The sequence below is a fragment of the Lissotriton helveticus genome, chromosome 10 (assembly GCF_964261635.1).
Source record: "Lissotriton helveticus chromosome 10, aLisHel1.1, whole genome shotgun sequence".
Classification (NCBI taxonomy): domain Eukaryota; kingdom Metazoa; phylum Chordata; class Amphibia; order Caudata; family Salamandridae; genus Lissotriton; species Lissotriton helveticus.
The window spans coordinates 124411669-124429650 of NC_136071.1; positions in this window are offsets into that span (position 1 = coordinate 124411669).

Below are 17982 nucleotides of genomic sequence, written 5' to 3' on the forward strand. Positions count from 1 at the left end.
GGATATTCCACTTGTTTTTAGCAGAAATGGATCAGAATAGCCTGGAGAAGGAATATCATTTTCTTACCCTTCATGTTTGCAGAGAAAGAAAAAGCCCATTATTTTAAGGAGGCGGAGACATAAATACAGGCTGGCTGGGCCCTGTTCACCCCCTGTGACTACGGCCCTGCCTTTATCTTTATTGTTATTACAGATATTATTCAGACTGTATGTAATAGCTGGTAGAGGACCCTTACACTAGACTTTGTTGATAAAATGAGGAATAGTATCAAGTATTTGTGATAATTGGGGGATTATGGTGGAAATGTTAATGGGAGAGAATTCAACTAAAGGATGGAGACAAAAAATCCCCAAAAGGCAAACTAGATATAAGGAATTGCACAATTGTTGTTAATGTCCCTTAGAGTCTAAATTAGAGTTAAATGGTGAGGGAAGTCCCTCCTGCATCTGGATGGAATCCCATATCTAGAGAAGAATCCACCCAACAGGTGAAACCTCCCTAAGTGTCACTCCAGATGCATTCATATTTTGTAAATTGTTATTGCATGACACTTCTGACCAATTCAATGAAATCTGTTGAACAGAAAAAAGGGTAAATTGCAGATGACAGGCAGTTACAGTTCAACCGGATGAGAGGACGATTTTCTACACAGCTTTCCTCTGTGGCTGCCTGTAGTGCAGCAACCGTGGTGTGGCATCCCAGTGGCGTAGCAAGGATGGGCGAGTTTTGGGGGCGGTGGCCTCACCCTGCGCTTGGGATCGCCAGCAACCCCCGCTCCTACCTGCAGCCGTCGCAAGGGATCACCAGCACCCCTCCCCCCGCTCTTACCTGCGGCTGTCACGGGGCAGCAAACACTAGGACCGCCAAAGGCAGCCAAAGGTCTAGCTACGCCATTGTGGTGTCCTCAGTAGAATGACGCTTAACCCTTCTTTTGTGAAGTTCCCTGATGTGCAATTAACTTGGTTCTCATGCATGGGTTACAAAGTCTGGGACCACTGACTGCCATTGGTCAACATTCTGTGCATTTGTCACTTAAGAGATCTTTGACAGGGATCACTGAAAGAATATCGATGACACAAATATAGACTTACCAAAATATCGAGTAAAAAATATGGAATGCAAAAATAGCGAATCCCTATCTCCAAACAGGTAAGTACAAAAATATCGAATCAAAAATATCGTTATAAAAAATATAGTTAGTCAAAATATCGAATTTTTTAAATGTCTTAAAAGTAACTGAAAATTAATTTAAATAATAAATATAATTAACTTAAACATACTTAAAATACTTAAATAACCTTAAAATTAATAAATATTTAATGTAACTTAAAAAAAAAACATTTTAAGTTTTTTAATACATATATATATCTAAACATAATATTAATAATAAATATACAATATTTTTACCGTAGGATAGCGGGAGGGCTAAATTTACTATTACCACTCCAATGAGTGCAACAGTATAGAAAACATTGGATAGCATAGCAGTAAAAATTACTATTCCCACTCCAGTGAGTGCAACAGTAGGGAAAGCGTTGGATAGCGGGAGAGTAAAAATTACTATTCCCACTCCAGTGAGTGCAACAGTAGGGAAAGCGTTGGATAGCGTAGGGGTAAAAATTACTATTCCCACTCCAGTGAGTGCAACAGTAAGGAAAGCGTTGGATAGCGTAGGGGTAAAAATTACTATTCCCACTCCAGAGAGTGCAACAGTAGGGAAAGCATTGGATAGCGGGAGGGTAAAAATTACTATTCCCACTCCAGAGAGTGCAACAGTAGGGAAAGCGTTGGATAGCGTAGAGGTACAAATTACTATTCCCACTCCAGTGAGTGCAACAGTAGGGAAAGCGTTGGATAGCGTAGGCATACAATTTACTATTCCCACTCCAGAGAGTGCAACAGTAGGGAAAGCATTGGATAGCGGGAGGGTAAAAATTACTATTCCCACTCCAGAGAGTGCAACAGTAGGGAAAGCGTTGGATAGCGTAGAGGTAAAAATTACTATTCCCACTCCAGTGAGTGCAACAGTTGGGAAAGCGTTGGATAGCGTAGGGGTAAAAATTACTATTCCCACTCCAGAGAGTGCAACAGTAGGGAAAGCGTTGGATAGCGTAGGCATACAATTTACTATTCCCACTCCAGTGAGTGCAACAGTAGGGAAAGCGTTGAATAGCGGGAGGGTAAAAATTACTATTCCCACTCCAGAGAGTGCATCCGTAGGGAAAGCATTGGATAACGTAGAGGTAAAAATTACTATTCCCACTCCAGTGAGTGCAACAGTAGGGAAAGCGTTGGATAGCGTAGGGGTAAAAATTAATATTCCCACTCCAAAGAGTGCAACAGTAGGGAAAGTGTTGGATAGCGTAGGCATAACATTTACTATTCCCACTCCAGTGAGTGCAACAGTAGGGAAAGCATTGGATAGCGGGAGGGTAAAAATTACTATTCCCACTCCAGAGAGTGCAACAGTAGGGAAAGCGTTGGATAGCGTAGAGGTACAAATTACTATTCCCACTCCAGTGAGTGCAACAGTAGGGAAAGCGTTGGATAGCGTAGGCATACAATTTACTATTCCCACTCCAGAGAGTGCAACAGTAGGGAAAGCATTGGATAGCGGGAGGGTAAAAATTACTATTCCCACTCCAGAGAGTGCAACAGTAGGGAAAGCGTTGGATAGCGTAGAGGTAAAAATTACTATTCCCACTCCAGTGAGTGCAACAGTTGGGAAAGCGTTGGATAGCGTAGGGGTAAAAATTACTATTCCCACTCCAGAGAGTGCAACAGTAGGGAAAGCGTTGGATAGCGTAGGCATACAATTTACTATTCCCACTCCAGTGAGTGCAACAGTAGGGAAAGCGTTGGATAGCGGGAGGGTAAAAATTACTATTCCCACTCCAGAGAGTGCATCCGTAGGGAAAGCATTGGATAACGTAGAGGTAAAAATTACTATTCCCACTCCAGTGAGTGCAACAGTAGGGAAAGCGTTGGATAGCGTAGGGGTAAAAATTAATATTCCCACTCCAAAGAGTGCAACAGTAGGGAAAGTGTTGGATAGCGTAGGCATAACATTTACTATTCCCACTCCAGTGAGTGCAACAGTAGGGAAAGCATTGGATAGCGGGAGGGTAAAAATTACTATTCCCACTCCAGAGAGTGCAACAGTAGGGAAAGCGTTGGATAGCGTAGGAGTAAAAATTACTATTCCCACTCCAGTGAGTGCAACAGTAGGGAAAGCGTTTGATAGCGTAGGAGTAAAAATTACTATTCCCACTCCAGAGAGTGCAACAGTAGGGAAAGCATTGGATAGCGGGAGGGTAAAAATTACTATTCCCACTCCAGAGAGTGCAACAGTAGGGAAAGCGTTGGATAGCGTAGAGGTACAAATTACTATTCCCACTCCAGTGAGTGCAACAGTAGGGAAAGCGTTGGATAGCGTAGGCATACAATTTACTATTCCCACTCCAGAGAGTGCAACAGTAGGGAAAGCATTGGATAGCGGGAGGGTAAAAATTACTATTCCCACTCCAGAGAGTGCAACAGTAGGGAAAGCGTTGGATAGCGTAGAGGTAAAAATTACTATTCCCACTCCAGTGAGCGCAACAGTTGGGAAAGCGTTGGATAGCTTAGGGGTAAAAATTACTATTCCCACTCCAGAGAGTGCAACAGTAGGGAAAGCGTTGGATAGCGTAGGCATACAATTTACTATTCCCACTCCAGTGAGTGCAACAGTAGGGAAAGCATTGGATAGCGGGAGGGTAAAAATTACTATTCCCACTCCAGAGAGTGCATCCGTAGGGAAAGCATTGGATAACGTAGAGGTAAAAATTACTATTCCCACTCCAGTGAGTGCAACAGTAGGGAAAGCGTTGGATAGCGTAGGGGTAAAAATTACTATTCCCACTCCAAAGAGTGCAACAGTAGGGAAAGTGTTGGATAGCGTAGGCATAACATTTACTATTCCCACTCCAGTGAGTGCAACAGTAGGGAAAGCATTGGATAGCGGGAGGGTAAAAATTACTATTCCCACTCCAGAGAGTGCAACAGTAGGGAAAGCGTTGGATAGCGTAGGAGTAAAAATTACTATTCCCACTCCAGTGAGTGCAACAGTAGGGAAAGCGTTTGATAGCGTAGGAGTAAAAATTACTATTCCCACTCCACAGAGTGCAACAGTAGGGAAAGTGTTGGATAGCGTAGGAGTAAAAATTACTATTCCCACTCCAGTGAGTGCAACAGTAGGGAAAGCATTGGATAGCATAGGAGTAAAAATTACTATTCCCACTCCAGTAAATGCAACAGTAGGGAAAGCGTTGGATAGCGTGAGGGTAACATTAATATTTCCCACTCCAGAGAGTGTAACAGTAGGGAAAATGTTGGATAGCATAGTAGTAAAAATTACTATTCCCACTCCAGAGAGTGCAACAGTAGGGAAAGTGTTGGATAGCGTAGGGCTGTGGTTCCCAAACTGTGCGCCGCGGCACCCCGGTGCGCTGCCATGAGAAGCCACGGGCGCCGCGGACACGATGTGGGAAACTGAAGCTGACATGGTCATGTAAAGTAAACACGATGAGTACGGGAAAATGCCGGCCCTGCTTTTGACCTGCTAACCTGCCTTCAGTCAGGGTCGGATTTAGAAGGTGGTTTATTCGCTGGTGCCAGACGATAGATTCCTGAGCCCAGATGTAGGATGTTGTTTTTCAGGGATGGGCGGGTCTCCCCACTTAGCACAAACTCTTGGCCGGCCATTGTGATTCTATATAGAACAACAATGATCGGCTGAGCAGGCACAGCATGCAGGGAGTCTCTTCCAATCCTAGGCTAAGGGCCCAGCAGGGAGGCCTCTGCCTCTGAACAGGAGCGTTCACAACCCCCATGACAAAAGCAAGTGCTGGGTGCAATAGAACGAGCTGCATTTTTCTTATGCCCCCCCACCACAAATACAGAAATACACGGGAAAGCAAACCTCTTGCTTTCCTGTATATTGCCGAATTGCCACTTATTTAATGGAAGTACATTGCCAACAGATGCTCTGAGCAACGTGTGAACTGTACCTTAAGGCTACTGCAGTCTAGCCTTTTAATTACCTCAGTGCAGCAAGAGGCGCCCAAGAATTTATAAAGCAGATAAAATGTTTGATCATATACTCCTTTTTGAAAAGAAAAAAACGCTTCCAGACCAAACAAATAAACTGCACGTGTTTATACCCTGCAGCTTAATAGTTAAGAAATCACTCAGATTTAAGGTCTTTCTGCTATGTTATGTTGGCAGGGTTGGACTGGCCGATAGGGCAATCTGCCGTTTGTGGGCCAGTTTATTGTTCTGATGACCTGTTCTTCTTTGTTGATTTCCCTGATATTACAAAAACATTGCTTGTAGCAAGCGCACATGTATTCGGTCTGCTGAATTATGTGATTTCTGAATAATTATGCATTTGCCACATAATCCATCATCTGCTGCATAATTTGCAGATATATAGTGGAAAAACACTTGTAGCTCAAATGGTTCAAAAATAAAAACGCAGCGGCACATTTGCAGCGTTGTGGAAGTCCCTCTGCAAAAGTTAACTGGTCACTTTTCTGTTGCATATTGCTGCATTTGGATATTAAAGTGGTACTAATGAGGTGCAACCAATACTCATGCAGTGTTAAAAAGTGTAAGATTGACTAAATAATGGAATAATACTATTACAAAATATGCCACATTACTCTGCATAATTTTCTTTTTCTTGACACATAATTTACTGAACTCTGCTACTTAATTTGGTTCTTCCCTGTCACATAATTCCAGTGGCCCTGGCCATACCTTGCAAAACACTCATGAACGTTTTTCTTTACATATGTAGTCCAGGTTTGCCAGTGGTTCTTTTTAGGGCTTTGTTAATTAAGACAATTATAGGCACATCATGATCCCGGCCCTCTCTGGGTATTCCCACTCCCCACTATTACCTCTCGTGTAGCCTTTTTTTATCCTCCCATTGTACTCCTTTCCAGAAGAGCCGTCCCTTTCTAAGTCTGTGGACGTACCTTTGAAGTCCATGCCTTTATTAAAGAGATGCATGCTATTCTAAATCACTTCTTTTATTGCTGAAATAGAATTCTTTCATTTCTGTTACTACAGTGAAAACAATAACAACCTTGCTGACATCTTTAAGATTCTAAAACACCACAACTCACTTTACTCTTACTTGACTTTCGGAAGACGACAGGAAGTACTCCAGAGGTCGGGCTCCACCCCCTCACACCCCCCCCCAACCCCCCCACCTGCCCACTGGTAAATAAATGGTGGGGAGCCACGGCCAGCTCCCAATTAGTCCAAGGGAGCCACAGGTCAAAAAAGTTTGGGAACCACTGGTGTAGGGGTAAAAATTACTATTCCTACTCCCGAGAGTGCAACAGTAGGGAATGTAAATACTTCATATATGAATACAAACAAATTAAATATTAATACCAATTACAAATTAATTAAAAGTAATTAACAATTTTATATAATATAATAATTAATCAATTAAAAATACAAATAACAATTATTTAAAAAAGTATTAACTAATAATACAAATTATTTACCAATTAACAATTAATTAATTAACAATTAAAAAATAATAAAAAATTACAACAACAAAAAACCAATAAATAAATTAAAATAGTTAAAGAATTACAATTAAATTACTTCCCACCCTATTCCCCTATAAACCCACAACCCGCTAAAGAAAATAAATAAATTAATAAAATGTACATAATTATCAATTAATCAATTAATTAAAATGAATTACCAATTATATTTTAATTCATTAACAATTAATTAACAATTAATTCAAAATAAATACCAATAAATAAATTAATTTTTTTTATTATTTATAATTAAATTACTTCCCACCCTATTCCCCTGTAAACCCACAACCCGCTACAGAAAATAAATAAATTAATAAAATCAACATAATTATCAATTAATCAATTAATTAAATTAATTACCAATTATATTTTAATTAATTAACAATTAACAATTAATTCAAAATAAATACCAATAAATAAATTATTTTTTTTAATTAATTATAATTAAATTACTTCCCACCCTATTCCCCTATAAACCCACAACCCGCTACAGAAAATAAATTAATAAAATTAACATAATTATCAATTAATCAATTCATTAACATTTATTACCAATTATATTTTAATTAATAACCAATTAACAATTAATTAACAATTAATTCAAAATAAATACCAATAAATAAATTAACATATTTAAGTAATCATAATTAAATTACTTCCCACCCTATTCCCCTATAAACCCACAACCGGCTACAGAATTGTATTACGCAAAAATTAAATACCATAAAATTAATTAATTAAAATAAATTATAAAATAAATATACACTTTTCACACATATAAAAAATCACTTAAAAAAATTGGATATTATTAAAAAATTGATATTAACGTACTTACCTCAAATTCTATTATTTTTTTTGTCTATATTCTGTCCATTCTATATTTTTGTTGTCTATATATATTCTGTCCATTCGATATTTTTGCTGTCTATATTCTGTCCATTCGATATTTTGTCCATTCTATATTTTTTATTCGATATTAATGCAAATCGATATTAAAAACTCGATATTTTGAGTGTATACCCTTTGACAGAGCACATGCGAGGTGACCAAAAATTGGTTCCAGAGACCCCAGTGATATGTACCGGGGTGATGTCAGTATAAGGTGGAAGACCAGTCTATGGGGACTGGTGCATCAGGATTACTAACTGGGGAAGGTCAAGGGGCGAGACTCTCAGGTCATGAGTTGCAGCAGGGCTTCACAAGTAGTCTTCTTCCCTTACAAAGTTCCAGGCAATTTTACTTGTTTTATAGACTCGTTTGCTATCACTCGACTTTGTTCGCCATATTTGAGTTCCTCGCCTTTGTTATTTTGCTTCTCTTTTCAGTTCTCTGACCCTGTTTGCTTGAACTCTGACTTGCCTTAGGTACACGATTTTGATTTGATTGCAGAGCGGTTGCCAAAACTCTGATTTGTCTCTGGATTATGGTTTTTTTTGCTGTATATATTCTCCTTTTTTCTCTCTTAATTCCTGTTTCATGTTCCACTGTGATGGTACTGCCTTCCTTTGACTTTGGTGTATGTTCACTAAAGCCTGCCTTTTTGAAGCTGGTAAGCATTATAACCAATACCTACTGAAACATTGTTTGTTTCTCATATCTCCAGTTTATGCTTAGCACTCCTCTTTGAAAAAGCTGTTGTAAGTCTCCTGAAGGCAGAGAAATGTGTGGTCCATGAGATCCCAACACACCAGCTGACTCTTCTCTTTCTCCCTCCCACCCCCCTTCGCCTCAGGTTTTAGTTCTGCTATTCATGCTCACTCTTGCACAGCTACATTCTGGGAAGTAGGCAGATTGCCTTCAGACTCCATTGATCCAGACTCTTTAAACCTGAAAGGATGAAATACTGGAGGCACCAAGGAGGTGTATTTGAATAAGTAAATTAGGCCTTACATGTGTGAAGGGAGTTTTGAAGCTGAATCTTGACTCCTCAAGACGTGAGTGGAGGACTTTCTGGGCGGGTATCAGATGCTCAAGTTTGTGGATATGCCGATATCCCTACAGCATGGTTTAGAAGTATTTGGATGCTGTCATTGAGTGCTAGTGGCAGATACAAGTTACTTTAGAGCAGATGCAATATCACATGATCTCAAGAGTTATGCTAAATGGGCAGTTTAATGTAGTGGGAAGATTTTCTGTAGCATGCATGTTAACACGATTAACCAACTCATGTATTGGGGGTTCAAATGTGAGATCTGCATTGAGTTTCATCAGAGATTACTTTCTTTTTGTGATAAGACAGGTGGAGGTGCAATGCTTCAGGTTTCATTATAGGGAGACATTGGATGTATGTCCACTGTTTGAAATATTTAACTCAATTCTGCAACAAAGGGGTCTCTTATCTAAAGATATAAATGATCTTAGCAACTTGTGATGTCAGTCTGACTCCCTGAGGTACATTCATTTCAAATGTGGCTTAGGTATAGTTATTATATATTTGAAAAAGCATTCATTATTACTGTAGCACATGTAGGAATGGGTGCATATACTACTGAATTGCTGGGTAAAGAGGATTAATCAAAGGTGACACTATAGAGGACTAACTTTATGTAGACACCTTGATAGGTCCAATGCATATCTGTTGACTGAGGTTGTTGAGGAAGTATCAGATCCAATGCACTGTGCTAACAGACAAAACTCCCTATCTTTTTGGGCCACAGGGATGCAGAGAATAATTTATTCAGCTTTTATTTGAGGGGATCCACTGTAGTATGTGTTAACGCAGATTTTGTTTCTCTCGAGTGCCATGACTTCACTTGTCGATAGTGAAGCAGGTGGTGTTGCTCTGAATTTTCCTACAGCTGATTGGTCACCACACCTCTAACTAATCAATTGTGCTATGGAAGATTAGAAATTGGGCAGTAATTGAATAACATATAAGGACCAGCAATAAGCATTTTCAAGAGCAGCAGGATGATGACCTGTTTCATAAACATAGAAACAGATCAATCAGTCAATCAAACAGTATTTGTAAAGCGCAACACTGTCACCCCTAGAGGTATCTGGGCGCTGTGTCTCCAATTGTGAGGAAATCGTTTACTAAATTGGCAAAACTTATGTCATGTAAGAGTGTTGCTAAAGCTCCATGAGCAGGTTTGACACACTGATGTATTAACTTTAGAAAGGTTTACACTTATCATTCAAAGCTTTTTAAGCCATGCATTGGCTGTATCCTCCTCCACCTTCTTACCTCTACTCTTTCTCACGCTTCCAAAGTATCTATTAAAAAATGATTGGTATCCTACCAGCATCCACTACCTTTCATTGGCCTTCTTTTTCCTCTTTCACCAAGTGTATTAGGTCTGCTATCTTTGAGAGAGCAGGAGGTGGCACCACACATGGCAGCTTCTGTAACAGCGTTTGAGCAATGCAGCCATCCACACAGGACAGGAAGAGTGGAGAAGGCAAAGGGTTTCCAGTGATCATGCCATCTCGGGTAGATAGATGCTGAAAGGAGGCATTCGAAGGGAGATATTGGATCAGCGTACGGTCTTCCACATCTTCCCTTAATTCTCTATGGGCCATGATTAGGCAGAAAGTGGCATGTAAAGTTACCATTACAACAGTACAAAACAAGCAGTGTTTTCCATTGTTGTGACATCACTTCAATGAACAAAAGAGACTGATTAATTCTGGACAGTGGCTCTCTGTGAAAGCTATGCATTTTTCTTTCATTTCATTAAAACTGATTAAGTCTGATAAAGTAAGTTGCACCAAAAACACCACCGACAAGATGCATTCTCTATACCCAGCCATGAAACTCATAGATATGCTGGCCCTGATCCAAAACTGAGAATTTCATGGAGTGGCGGCTGGCATGTAAGGAGGGTGCAGGGAGTAAATAAAAGTAAAAAAATAAGTTGCAAAAAGAATAATTCCACTTACCTTCCTGGCTTAACATCCTCTTCACTCCGGCCTTTTCCAGGCAGGCAGGTTCCAGTAGGACCCAGGAAACTGCAGTAACCAATCCTGGTGCTGCTCTCATCCAGCATGAAAGAATCGCCAGGATTGGAGGTATGTATCATTCTCATTCCCATGGCCAGATTAATATACCAAGCTCCACTGACCATGGGAATCTTGTATCATCTCATCACATTTAGAAAGAGACTAAAGCCCTATTCTCTCATCAATTTCTTGCCCCACCATGCAATGGTTGGTAACCAGTAAACAACTTCAGAACTTATTGTGCTCAAATCTTCCAGAATGTTTTATTACTAGAGAAAACTAAACTCAACGGAAGGAACTGAGTGAGCCAACTGAGAAAGAAAATGGACATGAAAACTGTCTAGTCAGAAAGTCTGACTTGGTTAATTATTTGATAAGATCCTGATGACCCCCAAAGCTGGATAACTAAAAATATGCATAATGTAACATAGGACCTATTCTACTCAGTATCTCTCAGGGGCACACATATTGATTGTTGAAGCACATCAACACACATAAGGGTCAACAAGTATGAAACATTAAAAAGACTATTATAATTATATTTTTGAATGTTGTAGAGGTATTGTGCTAATTTAGGTAAGAGACAATATATATCCTAGGACTAGGTAGAAAGAGATATAGGTGTGCCAGAGAAACAGCTCAAAGAAAGAGACTGATAAGTAGCCACAAAAAGTGAAGGCAATTGGAGAAAGAATTTAGTAAATGTGATGGGAATGCGATGAAAATTTAGATGGCAGAGGCTCAGCTTCCACGGTAACTAAGCCAAAATGAAAGTGATGAGGGAAAGAGGGTTAGATCTCAGTGCTAAATATCAAGAACTACAATAAGTGGTGATTATTGTAGCCCTAATAAAAAAGAGAATTGAAGTGACCTGTAATAAAAGTATAATCTCAAAATGAAGGTTTTTAATGCACCTTAACTTTCAGTGTTAGTAGTTTAAACTAACCAATAAAGCTTAACATAAACAATTTATTAAGTATCTCTCGAATATTATTTTCACATATTTCAAACCATGCATGGATGCTGAAGAGCTAAGTGAAGTTTTAGAGTGATAACCACAGTTACAAGGGTAATTCTGCTTTTAGTCCTCTAAAATGTAACAGAGCGCAAATAGCCACTCGCGTGGGGCGTGGCCAAGAAACATAGCTGCCGAAATGCAGCCTTGGACGGCTCCCACCGAGAGGAATAAAATCCTGCTGCATCCTGTCTCATCCTGTCCTATCGGACCCTGACTTGAGCTGCTCAGGTTATTGCAAACATAGGGGATCCGTTTGGTCCCCTGGACAGCCTGTTGAAAGTTCAAGACAGGACCCCTACCACACGACTGCTGGTTGAAGGCCTGAGGAGCCCTGAGCACTGGGCAGCCTATGGGGTTAAGCTGCGAGCACTGGACGATGGAGGTCTGGCCCCTGCTCTCACCTCCGTTCCTCTGGTGCTGCAGAGGGCCACCCTTGGGCTGTAGCAGCCTTGCGTGCTGAGATATCCTGCCCGACAGCGCTCTCCCCTGGAGGTGGCAGAGAGCAGAGCGACGAGCTGAGGCCCAAGTACAATGGCAGAGCCCAGCTGCTGAATCCTGTGGGTGGCGCCATGCAGGTGAGTCACGAGTCCCAGACTTGGGGCCAGTGCAGGACTGAACTGAGGGATCTCTATTTCCCCACTCCAGAATGATCCCAATGGCAGAGAAGTGTTACAGCAAGAGTCAGCATTATGTCCATCATTTGTTTGCTGTAACACTTTTCGCCCTAAGTGGGATGGGTATGCCCAGACGTGGGTCCCTTGCTCACTGTGCCACTGTATTTAAGCTTGGCTGATGAAGGGTGACATACCCCGAAACCAGTCCCAGGATGCTTGTTTCCGGTCCAGGGAGGACCTGGCCTGGCAGTTCGGTCTGGACGGTTCCCATGGGGCACAGGGTCAAGACTGATTTGCATAGGGCTGGGTCCAAACTGGGGTTGCGTAGTGGGCAAAAGAACAATAGATTTAACCCAAATCTTTTGACTGGGGGAGAATGTTTGCATTGTCAGCATTCCGTCCATCATTTGTTTGCTGTAACACCTTTCGCCCTAAGTGGGAAGGGTATGCCCAGAGATGGGTCCCTTGCTCACTGTATGACTGGAGTCAAGCTAACCTGGCTGAGGAAGGGTGATAGACCCTGAAACCAGTTCCAGGATGCTTGTTTCAGGTCCAGGGAGGACCTGGCCTGGCAGTTCAGTCTGGACTGTTCCCATGGGGCACAGGGTCAAGACTGATTTGCATATGGCTGGGTCCAAACTGGGGTGGCGCAAAATAACTAATTATTTAACCCAGATCTTTTGACTGGGGGAGAATGTTTGCATTGTCAGCATTCCATCCATCATTTGTTTGTGGTAATACTCCCCGATGGGAGAGAAGTCACGCAACCTGCCGCTGCTGCGTGTGTAGACCCTGCTGCAAGAGATGAGAATGGGGTGGAGGTGAGCACCATCCTGCTTGGACATTACCCAGTGTCCTGGGTACGGGTGCTCCCGCGTGTGCATCCTTTGCCCCTCGGATCCAATAGTGGTGCCCAGCTGCTGAACTTATTGGGCAGTGCAGCTCAGGCGCAGGGCCCCAGGTTTGGATCCCAACTGAGGCTGAATTGTAAGTGCACTCAATCCTCCCTCTCAGGGGCCCTTGATGGGGAAAAGCTCCTCTCGCCTGATTGCGCCAAGTATGTGGGTCCCGTGGACTATGAATAGAGTGGAGAGGAGGGGAGCTGCGGCACTTTTGGACTGTGAGCTGTTTTCCAGTGTACGGAGGATCCCTAGTGTGCCTTCTCTGCCCCCTTGGATCAGCTGCTGGGGGATTGCTAATAGCTGCAAGGGAGTTAGCAGGGGGGATCTGTCTTGGTGGTCCCCTGAAGAGGACAGATTGACACTGTATCTCTAATCTAGTTGCCTGGCCAGGGTGGGCCTGGTTAACTGGCTCTTGATTTGGTGCTTGGTACTAGCTTCCATTTCTTGGGGGCTAGTGCCTGGCTATGAGTGTTGAAGAGGTGATCCTGGTTGCCCCAGACAGTTTGCTTGGAGGGAGCCGGCCTCCTGCTGTGGAAGTGCTGTCGGGGGTGCTTCGTTGCCCGCCTGCCCCCTGGTGGAGGTGCCACCCTGCTCTTGGCCCATGATGGTGGGTGATAAAACCCTAAAGAGGGGTCAGGCCAATAAGGTAGAGCACTATACTGTCCTGGGCCCCCAGTTGGGAGACCCAGGGGCCCAGGTAGCTCATGAGGGCTGAACTGTACACCAGTGCAAAACACTCCCGATATCCTTGAGGCCATCCGAGACTCAAGGGTGGCGCTTGAGTCCAAGTTGGACTCCATGGCCATGGACATCAATCATCTCTCCCTGGACTTGCACAAAGTGATAGACAGGGTAAAAGTTAATGGGGGTGAGGTCAACACGCTGCGACGGCAGGTCAGCAAGCTTCAGGCAATGGTGGAGGGGCAAAAAAGAACTGCTACGTTCATGGAGGAGTGACTGGAAGGCGCTGAAGGGCACTCCAGGTGCAACAATCTGACTTTTTCTGATTCCCTGAACGTGAGAAGGGCCCGACAGCGGATCTATTCTTGGAGAAATTGATAACTACTGAACTAAAGCCCAAGGGACTCTCAAACTTCTTCTCCTTTGAGCAAGCGCAACGCGCCCTGGCACCACCCTTTGCCACGTGCATTGCCCTGGGCGCTTATTGAGTGGTTTCTTCATTACAGGGAGAGAGATTCTATACTTCAACATGTCCGGGTAGATGGCCCCCACTATGTAGGAGGAAAAGCCATCCAGACCTTTCCTGATTGCACAAGAAAGGTGCAAGACCTCCGTAAATCCTTCCTTGCGATCAAGAGGCAGCTCCGGGTTCACAACATTAAATACAGTCTGCTCTTGCCTGCGAAGCTCCGGATCTAGCATGACAACAAGGTATATTTCTATCATTCCCATTGGGCCGCTGCAAATTGACGTGAATCCTTGGGCATAGTTACGGCAGCAGCCAGTGAATTGGAGAGAACAGAGTGACAAGGAGGGTGTAGATCGGCTCGATGACACGTAGCTCTCGCTAATTTTTCTGGATCCACAGAGACTACGAGACGTGTCTGTATCCTGGTATGCCCACACAGAACCATACGCGCTGACTCTGAGCCCTTGATCACGCAGAACTCCGTCATACCACTATATTTGGTGCACAAAACTAAGGGGTTTATTAGGATGGCCCCTTCGGTAATGTGCCTACAGGGCGGGGGTCCCGATTTTGGCATTAGGATGTGCCCGTCACACAGGCAGGCGCAACCTGTATATTTACCATTGCGGCAGGGGCGGAGCTGAAATCTCCGCCCGCCGCAATGGTAAAAATGCACGTTGTGCATTTCAAGGCACAACATGACAGGCACCGCGCGGTGCCTGCCATGTTGCACTTTGAAATGAGGGGGGTACCATAGGTACCCCCCATGTGCACCCCCCAAGCCCCGGATTCCCAGGGGGCCCGCAAGGGGCCCCCGCAGGGAGTCTCCACATGCCTTTCCGTGGCAGCATTGCCGCCACGGAAAAGCATTGTAAATGCCCATAGTAATATGGCGGGCGGAGTCTAACAGACACCGCCACCATGTTACTCAAGGCAACCGGGGCGGAAAACAGGCGGGCGGTGTTTGACACCGCCGCGGTCCTCCCCGCCATCCAAATATGGCGGGGGGGAATTGGGCAGTGGATGTCGGGCGGATTTCCTCCGCCAGGCTGGCGGAGGAAATCCGCCCGACATCGTAATGGACCCCTAAGAGTGATGTGGCTGGGTGTAGCTGAGTGCTGGGCAGATGCCCCTTGGCCACTGTTTAACCCTGTGATTCAGATGAGCTGCTGTCTTTATTGACTGAGGGATTCTTGAGTGCCTTACATTCTATCATATACATGGCTGGGGGATCACCAAAGTCATTGATAATGTGACAGTGATGCCTGCTGAATTGTTTTTCTCTCTTTTTCCTGAGAGATCCTTACTAGAAGGTACACATGATGGACACTAGCTTGGGGTGCCTCTAATGGGTGGCTGAGATATCCCATACGGTTTCCCTCAATTGATCCGACTCATGGGTAGGCTTGGACAGGGCAGTAAAATGTGTTATCCGCTGTACGCCTTATACCCCAGATAGGGATATTTGGTTACTGCGCCCTCTTGCCCAAATAACTGAATGGCAGTTGGGGGCTGCATACTCTTATTGGACTTATATCCAGAGGGCGGCTTTTTCACTATGCAGGAGGCCATGGACTCATTTGGTATAGGAGGGGGAAATCTTTTGCAATACACCAAAATTGCTGCCATGGCACTCAAGTTGTGGACAATCTTCCCTGACGTGCCTGACCCCACACAAACTTTGGTGATGTTGCTGACTATGGCTGGGGATGTAGACTCATTTCGCATACATAGGGCACTACACGCAGACCGGAGGCTGCTGTGCCTGCGCGTGGAGGAGGCATTGCAGACATCCAGCAAAGACGCGATTACCCACAAAGATTGGTTGAAAGTCCATGCGGCATTCCGTAAAGTCTTGAATTGTGCTAGATTCAAAAAGATTCAATATAACATTGTACACATGAGCTACATGTCCCCTAGTATAATTTTACCCAAACTTACTATAAGCATTTAGTGCTATTTCCTTAGTGCGAAATGCACCCTTGCATCCAAAATGGAAGCAAGGATGCATTTTGCACTAAGGAACAGCGCTAAATGCAGAAGAAAATGAATAGTGAGTGCCAATTGCCACTCACATTCGCTAAATGTACTCTTGGGGTAGTATGCCCCAATTTACTACCGCCATTTAGCACTATTTTCTTAGTGCAAAATGCATCTTCACTTCCAAAATGGACATGAGGATGCATTTTGCACTAGGAAACAGCACTAAATGCAGTAGAGCATGAATTATACAGGGATATCTTAAGGATTTCGAGGGCCCTGGGCCAAACGTATTTTGTGGGCCCGTGGCAGGAACAGCTTTGAATTCACAATCCAATTGTAGCTCTTTTATGCTCTCTTTGGCAAGGTCACTGACAGTGCACTGACACAATGGTCCAAATTCTAAATGTATTTACTTCATATATTCAGGGATCGTGACGTGTGTTTTCAATATTATAATACAGCAGTAGCTCACTAATATTATTGCAAATAATCTTTGTGATGCCCTGCCATTTCTCATATGTGAGCTCATGTTTTGATCTAAAAAAAACTTTTAGGTGTTACATGGTATTGAAAAACAAACAGTTCTCTCCAAATTGTCAGAAATAGACCCCCATACAGCTCCCACATTAACAATAATTGAAAGAAAAACTGTATTTAAAACAATCTGTTTAATACTTATTCACAGTCATCGGGGCAAGTCTCTTCACAGCACAGAGATGGCTCTACCATAGAGCTCCATGAAAGGATGGGTCCCTTGGTTAGTGCCCACTTTGTGCCTTAAAATGTTTCTGCACAAGTTGTGAGAGCGAGCGGCCGCCCGCGGTTACTCAATGTGCTCTTGCGGTAAGATTTTCACCCCAAATTACTCTGAATTACACGAGGAGGAGTAATCGCCTAATTATCTGTAATTATTGGTGTCAAAAATTAATGCTGAATTACTGAAATTACTCTGATTAGTCTGGCATAATTAAAATTCTGCCCTGGCCTAGTTAGTAGCAACGATTTCATAGGCACTCATAATAAAGATTAATGCCTGATGGTCCAAAGAAAGGAAGTTTAATATTGGTCAGTAGTGCTTACACACAACTCCATCTCCTGTCACAGTCCCCTCCCATCTCACCCTGCAGCCACCAATCATCAGTCACTAAATACTCATACTCCAACATTCTAAGCCCAGAAACAAACTAAACATTGCACAGCAGAATAGGCAGGTACACCCAGGGGCAAAATGTAGGGGAACAGGTAAGGGACCAGGAGGAGTACAGAACGATAAACATCACCCTTCATGACATTAAGCCAAACAGCATTCTTCAAAGGGTTCTCATCAGACAGTAGATACCTATACTGATTGATAGAACATATGATGCAAGATCTGACACCCACACATTATCAAATGTGAGAGACAATAAGGTGGGAGTACATGTAGGAAATTAATCACCATATGGCCATGGACATCATTAAAGGGATCGCAGCTGTGGCACCTAGCTTGTCCCTTGTGACCCTGGCAATGCCTTTGTGACCCATGGCTTCATAGATAGCAAACTCAGTTCCACAAACTCAGGGGTGGCTCAGCATTCATTATTATCTTCCTATTTTTCATTTTACTAATAATGCATAATTTCTAGTATTCACCAGTAGTGTAATAAAAATCAGAGCACACTTAGGACCTTTAGTGGCAGCTGTGGTAAATACAAATGATTTTAAATAAATGCGTGTGTGCTAGTGGGTGAGAGTGTGTTTTTTAAGTGAGAAAGAGCATGCGTATGT